Raw genomic sequence first — 12,016 nt, forward strand, 5'->3', positions numbered from 1 at the left:
CCTGAGATTGTGAACTTGTTGGCAAGATAAGCGAGGGTGCTGTTGGTGACAGGTTTGTAAATGATGCAGCTGGTTTTGAAAATGGTGTGGGCAGGCAAGGGAGCCAATGGAGTCCGATCAGGAAGGGTGTGATGTGATGAGACATGCTGTAGTGTGTAGGGTGCCCCTAAGGTGTGCTAGTCTGGACTGTGGGAGGCCACGGAAAAGGAAATTATGACTATCCAGAATTGAGAGTACAAGGGGCCAGATGTAGGTAGCCAAATACCGGTCGGTAACGGCCGAATTCGGCCGTTACCGACCGGTATTTGGCTTTTGAGATGTAGGTGGTTCAGAATTTACAGAATCGGTATATTTACCGATTCGGTAAATTTACCACTTCGGTATTTTACCGATTCGGTAAATTTACCACTTCGGTATTTTACCGAATCGGTAAATATACCGATTCTGTAAATCCATATGTAGGTGGGACTCTTCAGAGTCCCAAAGGCCCTACAAATTCGGTATTTTAACACACAATCCAATTGGGTGTTAAAATACCGAATTCAGGTGTGCATGCACATGTGTGCATGCACACCTAGCCATGTGACAGACAGACATGCCCTTAGGGCATGTCTGTGTGCCACATGGCGCACATGCCTATTTTTGGGGTGCCAGAGGGTGTCAAAGTGACACCCCCTGCACCCTTGCTAAAATCGGTATTTACCGATTCTGTAATTACAGAATCGGTATTGCCCATTGATTCCTATGGGCTTCACAGCCCATAGGAATCAATAGGAAATACCGATTCGGTATTTCCAGATTCGATAAATACCGAATCTTAACGATTCGGTATTTCCACATCTGGAAATACCTACATCTCCCCCCTTCATATTTACCACTTCTTAAAAACCGAATCGGTAAAATTTGGTATTTAAGAAGTGGTAAATCAATCCTACCTACATCTGGCCCCAAGTCTTGAACTGCAGTTCTAAAGTCAATTTCTAGAAAAAACAGTCTGACTTTCTTTAGACGGGAGAGCTGATACCAGGCCGTCTTTGTTTTTTGTGTTTTCCTTGAAGGTGAGGTTGGTGTCCAGGGTGACTCTAAGTGACTTGGCATTCAGTGAATGTTGGGGTTCTAAGCTGTCAAGGTGCATGTCATTGAGGCAGGTTTGTAGTGAATCTTATTTATTGTTCTTGGCAAATTACAGGTTTTCTGTCTTGGCGGGTTTGAGCTTCATCTGTGCGCTGGACATTCAGGTCTGGATAATGTGCAATCAGTGTTTGAAGCATTGAGGCCCAGATTTACAAACACTTTGAGATGGGTTTTTGTTATGTATTAACTGCAAACCTGATGCAAAGTGTTGCAGTAGTATTTACAATCTAACTAAATTTGCAATGTGCATTGGACTGTAACCAAACGTAATGCAAGGCTGCACAGTGTGCTGCTTTGCATAGCTTTATGCCAAGGAGGTGTTTCATGAGTGGCGCCAGGCGCTACCCTGCTACCACCTATGAGATGTGATACAAATCAATATCTGCAATAAATTGTAGACAGGAATTTGCACCAAAATTCTTTTCATCCTGGAGGCAGGCATAATGAGGAGATTATCCTTGTTTTGACCTCTTTGCATAAGGGCTACATTCTACAGCACACATACAAGGTGGGAAATGCCTTAACACATAGTTTGTGTACTGGAAGGGATGTGTTCCTGAACTAAATCTCTGTGTATCATAGCGCAGAAACCTATAATACAAGGATGTCTGCATTGGTGCATGGTAGCCAAAAGTGCGCCAGCACAGGGAGAGAGAGCAGAACATCGCCATATCTTAGTAGATATGACACTGTTCCGCTTTGCATGTTTTTTTGTAAATCTTGGCCTAGATGTCTGAAGCAGAGGAGACTTTCAAGTAAAGATGTGGTAAATCTAAATGCTGTTATCTGTGAGTAGAGTAGATCACTATTTGGCCCCATGTAAAGATTGAAGATAATAGAAGACATTAAGGATCCCTGGGGGGTGGGGGGAGGGGCAGGAACTCCACTTATAATGGGGATCTTTTGTGATATGCTTTGCCCTTATGAGAAAACTGGTGTCGGTTGGAAAACAGAAGGAAACTTGTGACTGGCATGATGGTAAGAACAAGGTCCATATCTGTGGAAAGGCCTCAGCATCTGGCATTAACAGCCAGGTTTACTTTTTTGGCGGATCAACTTTCCTTTTCAAATCACTCATGAAGTGTTTCCTGAAAGGACTAACACATATGTTCCCCTGAAACTTTTCAGAATGTCTCAGTGGGACATTCATTTAGTTCTGGTGCCACAGGTGCATGCCATTTTGGTATATGAACAATTGTTCCTTGCGGCTCTTGAATATTAAGGCGGTGTTCCTCATTGTGAAAACTTCTGTATCTTACTTTATTGAGCTGTAGGCACCATCCATTCTGCGTGTGAAAAACCTTATTTCCAGAACACTGGTGCTGAGGCCTGCGCCACCTTTCTACCTAAAGTGATATCGCCAATTCACATAGAACAATTGATCACTCTGCCAGATTTTTTCTCTCCCCTCATCCCTCAAAAGAACAGGAGAAACTTTATTGGCTTGACCCCAAGAGAGACTAAGGGGGATAGTATCAAGATAATTATCGCCAACCTAGGTTAACACAATTTTACATAAAGTCGTCTATCGCTGGAAACCAACGCCGTGTTAACAGCGTATTCTCAACACGCCGGCAACAGGCGATAGTCTCCCGATAACGCGCCTAATGTCCGCATTAAAATTACCGAGACACTGATGAAAAAGGAAACCCGAATGTGAAAAAAGTTGTGATAGGCTCAACAGCGATAAAAACATCAGCAATAAGCAGCGCCAGGCTTGCACTTCACACGTCAGGCGCGAAAAATTACCATAAAAGCTGCAACAAGAAAAAACTACTGAGAAGCACCAAGGAGGAAGCTGGAGAAACTACAGAGGCCAACCAGAACCCCACAAACCCCCCCGGAGGACCAGCCAGGGACCTCGGGGAAGGAGAAGGGCAAGGAGAAGACGAAGAGGAACCCACAATTCAGTCCGCAGAAAAACAAGATCCTGATTACGGAGGTGATAGAACACCACCAACAACTGTTCATCACCTTCACTGCGTCATTGGCAACTAAAAATGCAATATGGCAGTCCATCTTGGCCAAGGTGAATGCCGTCGGAGTGAATAGAAGGGATGTGAATGACTGCAAAAAGTGCTGGAATCATGTGAAGCGCAAAACCAAGCTGAAACTCGCTAACAACCGGAAAGCCGCAATGCAGACAGAAGGTGGGAGTCCAGCGCCACAGCATGAGCTGGATGAGATGGAGGAAATGGTGTCCACAGTCATCAGTGGGGAGACGGTGGCAGGAGCTGGGGGATCCGACACTGCTCAACATGACCTGACCCAACAGCAACAGGGTGAGCAACTACCAGGGACTAGGGGTACGGGGGAGATGGGCACAATGGCTGCACAAAGGCAAGTTTGCCACAGTCATTCACAGGCCACCTCAAGGTGATAGTCACTGCTTTGACATTTCTGGGGTTTTCCATCAGTGAATCAAAGTCCCACTGTTACAAGATGGAAGTATTATATGTTACGGCTGGGAGGCCTTATTGTGTTATACTAACACAATACACAGAGATGGACCTCAGATTCAACCAGAGCAGCCTTAGATCGGTCCTGGTAGTGTGGCACGGAGCAGTCAGGCATGCTCAGGGAAACATGTGTTAAAAATTTTGGAGTACCAGCATTGACAACAAGTAAGTGACACGACTTAAAAGAAACCGTGACACCAATTTATAAATATAGATGATATTTTTACATAAATATAGGCATGGATATTGAACTGCAGCACCTGAGCAGTTTGATTTGCCATTGCATTCATGGATATTATCCTTGCTGCCAGACATCCTTCAACTAAGTCCATCTGTTCTGTACACTGAGAGGTTTGTGGCCTGGGATAGGGCCCGCAATCTTGATCCTCTACAGGCAAAATTTTCCAATGTGTTGTTTGTTTTATCTTAGGCCCTGCAAGGCTTGGCACTGGGAACAGTTAAAGGTTGCGTTTTGACCCTTTCATCTTTTTTTTATTTTATTTTTGGCAGATCAACTTTCCTTTTTAAATCACTCATGAAGCGTTTCCTGAAAGGACTAACACATATGTTCCCATTGAAACTTTTCAGAATGTTTCAGTGGGACATTCATTTAGTTCTGGTTCCTCGGGTGCATGCCATTTTGGTATATGCACAATCGTTCCTTGCAGCTCTTGAATATTAAGGCGGTGTTCCTCATTGTGAAAACTTCTGTGTCTTACTTTATTGAGTTGTAGGCACTGTCCATTCTGCGTGTGAAAAGAACCTTATTTCCAGAAAACTGGTCCTGAGGCCTGCGCCACCTTTCTACCTAAAGTGGTATCGTCAATTCACATAGAACAATTGATCACTCTGCCAGATTTTTTCTCTCCCCTCATCCCTCAAAAGAACAGGAGAAACGTTATTGGCTTGACCCCAAGAGAGACTAAGAGCGATATTCTCAAGAATGGGCGATAATTATCGCCAACCTAGGTTAACACAATTTTACATAACGTCGTCTATCGTGGGAAACCAACACCGTGTTAACGGCGTATTCTCAACATGCCGGCAACAGGCGATTATCTCCCAATAACGCGCCTAATGTCCACATTAAAATTACCGGGACAAAAAAAGGAAATCCGAATGTGAAAAAGTTACGATGGGCCCAACAGCGATAAAAACATCAGCGATAAGCAGCGCCAGGCTTGCAATTCCCACGTCAGATGGGAAAAATCACCATAAAAGCTACAAAAAAAAACTACTGAGAAGCACCATGGAGAAAGCTGGAGCAACTACAGAGGCCAACCAGAACCCCACAAACCCCCCTGAGGACCAACCAGGGACCTCGGGGAAGGAGAAGGGCAAGGGGAAGACGAAGAGGAACCCGCAATTCAGTCCGCAGAAAAACAAGATCCTGATTACGGAGGTGATAGAACACCACCAACAACTGTTCATCATCTCCACTGTGTCATTGACAACTAAAAATGCAATATGGCAGTCCATCTTGGCCAAGGTGAATGCCGTCGGAGTGAATAGAAGGGATGTGGATGACTGCAAGAAGCGCTGGAATGATGTGAAGTGCAAAACCAAGCTGAAACTCACCAACAACCGGAAAGGCACAATGCAGACTGGAGGTGGGAGTCCAGCGCCACAGCATGAGCTGGATGAGATGGAAGAAATGGTCCCCACAGTCATTAGTGGGGAGACGGTGGCAGGAGTTGGGGGACCGGACACTGCTCAAAATGACCTGACCCAACAGCAACAGGGTGAGAAACTACCAGGCACTGGGGGTACGGGGGAGATGGGCACAATGGCTGCACACATGCACAATTAAGTATAGCACAGTGCACACCCACAATGACTCTGGATCATGTCCCTGCCTTCCTTGGCATACTGCAGCACACATAGAAATAGCAAGTAGGCCCCCTCGATAATGTGCCCAGAGGGCTCCCTCCCCACAAATCACCAATCTCACAACAAACCCATGCACATGAGCTGAACCCAGGAAAGCTGCGGGTCCATGAGTCACACTGACAATGCAAGTGACACTCCATGACAATTAGCATGGGTGTAGTCCAATCATCATGACATGGTGCACCCCAGGACACTGAGGTGACTGAGTGTGGACCACATCTGTAAAGGAGCAGGTCACACTCTGAGACATCCACGTGCACAAACAACCCCTCATCGTCATCAAGACATCTGGGGACTAACCATGCCCAAGAGTCCCAACTACCACCAAGAGCTCAATTTACCCAAGTCTGCAACATCTCAGCAGTGTATGAGCACATAAGTGAAAGGCATACAGTCTGAAAGGGATAAAGGCCAGCAAAATCAGAGATGCAGGGGCGACGTTCCCACAATGCAGTACACACACATAAGAATCAGAGCACATCAACATTGACAACAATGTGGTACAAACTGCAACATTTTCACAACAGAATCAAGGACACAACTGCTGCCGCTTGTGTGTAGAAACTGGCCAATCACATTTGGCATAGCAGGAAACTGTGAGACGATAATATATAAGTACAACCTCACATCCTGTTGGTGTAGAAATGCCCACTGTCCCGCCTCAAATAGGCATCTCCTCCCAAACAGTCACAATGTACATTGTCATGCAGTCTGTTTGTATACTTGTCCAATGCGTGAACATACATGGAACACACTGTTAAACTGCATCTCCCCTTTACATTGCAGAGGTAGAATCAACACCTCCTGCAGAGTAGACCGCACAGCTCTTCACTGATGATGAAGAGGACTTCCACACCATCGACACCAACGCCCTCCAACAGCTCCTGGCCACCCTAAGCACCCCACCCCCAGGAGCAGGGCAGCCCAGCTGCATCAAGGAGACTCCACCCCCTGCACAGACCACACAGCAGGAAACACCCACCAATACGGGGGTCCCCCAGGACCCCCACGACCAACACATGGCATTCCAACGCCGTGTGTTAGAGCACCAGAAGTAGATGGCTGATCAGGTGCAGGTGAGGTTCCACCTCATGGCAGCCAAACTAGATGCCATACATGGCTGTCTAAGTCGCTAATGGGCACCCACAGTCCACTCCATGCTCTCCAACAAGCCATCGCTGACATCGCTGGAGCCATGACTCTGAGACAAGAACAACTTCTAGTCAGAGTGGCTCCAGCGATGTCACCTGGGAGTTGGGACACATGCGGAGGATCATGGAGAACATGGAACGGATGCGGGCAGAAAGAATGGCTGCCACAGCTGCATACCAGCGAGTTGTAGCTGGGATCTTTCATGCCCTGCAGATCCTCATCATGTCATTGCCGCCATAAGGCCTGGCGCACATGAATGCTGCTGCTACTACTCCATCCACATCTCCGCCCCCTGATGTGTCTGTGCCACATGGTGCTGCAGACAAAACACCACCTCCCACATGTGAGGCACATCACACATCGGTGGACGAACATGTGGATGAAACTATCTTTGTGGTAAGAAGGAAGCGGTAGCATTCATCTCCGCCATATGGCCTGTTTCAGCTTGGTTCGGCCCTCTGCATCATGCCCTGGAATAATACCTTTCACTGTACCCCGATACACTCTGCGACACTCACCTTGGTCCTCGGCATGGACTGCCATATTTGGTCTGGTTACCAATGACACAGCAATCTAACTGTGGACTGAACTCTTCCTCTTCCTCTTCCTTGAACTTGTCAATCCCTAAAGGACTCTGGCTGGCCCTCCATGGGGCAACAATTAAAAGTGGGGTTTGCATGGCCATGTACTGGTTTAGCTTCAACACTCTACTGAATGTGATTAAAACATTCTAATTCACACAGATGTGTCATGTCTATGATCAAGCAAGTATGCGATTGAGGCTAGGCCTTTGGCTTATGCTGAGGCAATGAAGATACACACACAACAATTGGCATGTATCAGCCAAGACCCAGAGCGGTCTTGCGCTCCTTTATTTATCCATTCTGGCGAGCCCGCCCTGCGGGTGCATGCTGCATTGCAACATTGTCGATTAAGGTCCAGGTGGCGCCGACACTACAACAGAGACAAAAGCCATAGTTACGTTTCTGGCCAGCCCAGAACTGAACCACACCCAGAGCCCTGGGCCATTTCTTCACAGTCCTCACATGCCTACGCGCGGGCCGCCGCCGTGGTGCTGGGATGTTGTTCGCTTCGGACTACGTCTCCAGATGTTCCACCCAGGCTTTCCAACAGCCTGCATGGGACGAGGGTGGCCCATGACTGTGAAGGGCTCCAGTGGCCTTACCGAGGACATGCTGTTGGCTGCTGGAGGCGGACTTGTGGGGTAGGACCACAGGACGATGACTTGCGGTGCACGGAGGTAGGCCCACCTGAAGTGCTGAGCGGGTGTGCAGCTTGTAATGATGCTGTAGATCTGGAAGCTGGACAGTAACTTGTGGTGCACTGAGGTAGGCCCACCTGAAGAGCTGATCGGGTGTGCAGGCTGCGATGATGCTGTAGGCCTGGAGGGCCGGACTGGAATGAATTTGTCTGAGACCTGCTGGACCGCAGGGTAGGCCGAAGGCAGCAGTCAGCACACACAGAACTCCATGGTGTGGTGCCGCAGGGTGCACCGGGGGCCTGTTGCGCGGAAGCCAGCCATCGGCTGATGAGGCTGCAAAGCTCATGGACCTAGGACTTCTAGATTGCACGGGCACGAGGTGGGCCTTCTTGGAGACACGCCAGTGGCGGCAGGTGAGCAGTGAGGCCTGGGTGCGCAGGGGAGGGAAATCACCGCTGGACGCCAGACTGGTCTGGGGACCAGCAGGCTGGGGTGCAGCAGGTGCACAGGATGGCAAGGCACCACCGGTCACAGCGGCGGCCTCTTGGCAGGGTGAGGGGCACTGCCCTCGCAGACACCATTCTGCTGGCGATGACGCGATGTGCGCCGGCATAGAAGCCTTGCTTGGTCTCCGGCTGTTCCTGCGCAATGTGGGGGAAGGGAAGGTGCTAGGGTATCAAGCTGATGATGGCATCCAAGACAGGTGTGAGCAACTTCAGCTGGCTGTGAGACTCCTCTGACTCCGGCAGTTTTTGATTGGAAGGTACCAGGGGCCAACAAGCGCAGCACAGCCAGCAGCTTTGTCTGCAGAGGAAGGTTGGTTGTCCGCTGTGTTTTTTACCGTCGGCCTGTGGGCAATGTGGGTCAGGATGCAGAGGATGGTTGTCTTTTGGAGCCTGTAGTGGGCAAGGACATCCTCTGGTGTTAAGTCTCTGAGGCTGGTGCGTTTTCAGAAGGTCCACTGTCTTGTTCTGCGCTGCCTTGGTGGTAGTCCGGGGGCTGGTCCTGGGGGTGATGGGTCTTGCGGCCCTCTTTGGTCTCCAAGTTGCGTTATTAGTAGCTCCATGGCATCTGTTAGTCTTCAGATGTGGTTCTGGGCTGGGCTCCCTTTCTAGTGCAGGTTTTAGTCCTACTTAAGACCAGAAAAAAGCAGGTCTTAAGTCCCTGCTGCTAGCGTGCCTTATCACCGGTTTTTGGACCACATTGTCAATCTGGCTGGTCCTTGAGAATATCACGAAGTGGTGTTATCATGAGTTTTTGGACGGGAACGCCTACTCTGTATATGATTAGCATTCGTTTTTGCTGTCAGCCTTGGCAATGTTTTTAGCGGCAGCTATCGCATGTAAACTGACGATGTCGGCTGTTAGTGCAGGCTTGTGAATGGGGCGATAAATCTATCGCCACTTTCATGTCGGAAAAGTGCAGCTAAATCTACGAGGAGTCCTTGAGAATATGCCCCTTAATATTTTAAATTGAACACATGAGAGTAATCTGTGGATAATCAACTCTTCGTGGTGGCGCTATAAAAGAAAGGGCAATACTGAAGAGGGTTTTGTCAAGATAGATTGCTGTATATGTAAAATTGGCCAAGAAGGTACCCCCCTGAAGGCCTTTGGGCTGATTCCACAATAGCTAAAGCCACCTAAACTGCATTTGTGATGGAAATTCCTGTGTTAGACACCTTCTAGGATTCAACATGAACGTCAATGCACACATTTACCGAGCACTAAAGTCTTGACAGCGAGGTCTGCAAATAGCTACACTTTGCTCACTTGGTCCTGCAGGACTTTTTGTTTTGAATCCAATACTTAGACCTGCCACCTCTCCTGAGGTACAACTTGGGTATATACTCTTGAGGGGAGGAATCAGCAGTTAGAAGTATCCATCAGAAGTACCAGTTGATAACACTCTATCTGGGGGATACTCTATCTAACAGCTGATTCCTCAATGTCCTCCCACCTTCCCCTTCTGTGGAGTTGATTTCAGCGCATTCAAAAAAAGTGGCAAATTAAACTTCTGAACACTGTTACGCACAATCTGACTTAGTTGATCTGTGTCTGCGGGCTTGAAAATAGCACAATGCAGAAACTAATATCTGTGTGCAGAGATGGCACCTATATACGTCGCTACTCTGTAACTTCCATGGCAGTGTAAAGTCGCCACGTAGCAACATGGCGCCATTTTGTGGTGCACAGGATCCATTGTTTGAAAATCTCCTGGTCCAGTCTGACACCTGGGAATTTTCTAAAGGTGAAGAATCTGCAGTTAGCTGGAATATCCATCAGACAGAGCATTACTAGAGTTAAGTAACATGTTCTTCTCACAGGGCAGTGCTAATTGGTACTGAAAAACAGATACATAAAAATATACTTCTCCAACAAATGCTACATCCTATTTAACATAAAGATTATATACATCACCAACTAAAAGCATATGCTCACCACAACTGTCAGTAGATCTGGGTCCCATACTTAGGAGCATATGTACAAGGAGTTAACGCCTTAGCTGAACTTTTTTAAATGGTACAGCAGCGATTTTTTTTATTGCCATATGTACAAGCTATCGCTTACCTCAGTTAGCAGCATTTTTTGGGTGAAAACGTGCATTTTAAAGATCGCCACTTCTGTTAGCAATAGTTAATGAAAATGAGATGCAAGGTAGGAGTTCCCCATGCAAAAACGGCTTCTAACCCCACTTCGCGATATTTACAAGAAATTCCTTGTATGGAGCAAGACCAAAAAACTGCCTCTAACTGCAGTTAGAGGCAGTATTTAAGACCAGAAAACAGCTGGTCTTAAAAATGGTGCAAAGACTTAGGTCCTCTTTTCAGCAGGTTTTGGTGCTGGACAGTGCTGCAAGTAATGTTGCTGCTCTGCCCTGCGACACAACAACAGGGCTGGAATGCGCACCATCAATATGATAAAGCGCATTCCTGGGCCTCATTCAGGAAAAGTGTTGCAGCGCTGCAACAAAACAGCGTTGCAACATCTTTCACTACGACCTTCTTGCAATACCATGGATGCGCAGTATGCACTGTACAGCGCTCCATGTTTCAATTAATGACCGAAACATCTGGAATCATGATGTATCTGTCAGCGCTACAGTCACGCATTGCTGCAGTTGTTTCACAAGCATGATGCAACTCTAGCAATGCATGGCTCCAGCCTATCCCTGTGGCACTGTGTCACCCTTGCGCCTGCCATGAGCCAGGCGTAAGGTACTGACGTAGTGCCGTCCTACAATTGTCGCAGTGAAAGCTGATGGATTTCACTGTGCCACTCCTCTGAGGCTTTGTTGCGTGGGAACGCACACCCTGCATACATCATACCTGATGCAGGTATAATGTGGTGCAGGTATAATGTGTCACAGGGCTTCACAAGGTCACGCACATGCCTATATGCATCACTTTGCAAATACGGTGCAACGTGGTGCAAGAATAACGCTGCAAGTACTTCAAGAAACTGACGCACTGTTGAGGTGAAACTGTCAGAAGGGGCTCATGAATAAGCCCCCTGTCTTTTTCACCTACGTTGGCGCACAATGGCTGCGATGTGCCAGGGCAGGCACCCTTCCGGAATGGTGCAAGGGTGACTGTGTTGCGGAGTTGATTGATGTTGTGGCTCCATCACTTCTCGAGACATCTGCAGGGAATCTGGACTAGTGGAGGGCTGGAGTGAACCAGTTGGCCTTCTTGGTGTGCTGTTTTCCATGTTTTTTTGTTGAGGTGTGCCAGGGTGTCGGAGCAGTTGGAGATCCATTGGTGGAGGTTATGCGCTGCTGTGTTATCGTCTGTAAGCGTTGGCGGCGGGTGGTACTGAAGGAGTTGACGAGAAGATCTTCAGTGGCCTTGATCCAGCTTGGTGGGGGGGCGATGATGGCAGTGGTGTACTGTGGGCATGGTGAAGATGTGATATATACAATGGTAGTCGGTCCAGCAGAATCCGGGGTGTGGCTATAGTTGAAGTTCCCACTGGCGGAGGACACATGCTAGAGCGTGTGTCCTGCTATATGGTTTGGTGCGGTACTTAGCTGCTTGAGTCTGATGTTGGTGAGCTTCCCCAGGAGGTGATGGTGTTCTGGTCACTGGCCACTGGGGTTGTTCAGGTGGAAATTGAGGGCTCCGAGTAGGATGGGAGAGCATGGGGTGCAATGAGGTCTA

General features: G+C 48.0%; 1 protein-coding gene across 1 annotated transcript in view; it reads left to right on the top strand.

The window, feature by feature from the left end:
• Positions 1-12,016, top strand: part of LOC144766850 (polyserase-2-like) — a 1,745,029-nt gene that overhangs the window by 1,600,619 nt on the left and 132,394 nt on the right. The gene's annotated exons all lie outside the window — the stretch shown is intronic.

The sequence above is a fragment of the Lissotriton helveticus genome, chromosome 7 (assembly GCF_964261635.1).
Source record: "Lissotriton helveticus chromosome 7, aLisHel1.1, whole genome shotgun sequence".
NCBI lineage: Eukaryota > Metazoa > Chordata > Amphibia > Caudata > Salamandridae > Lissotriton > Lissotriton helveticus.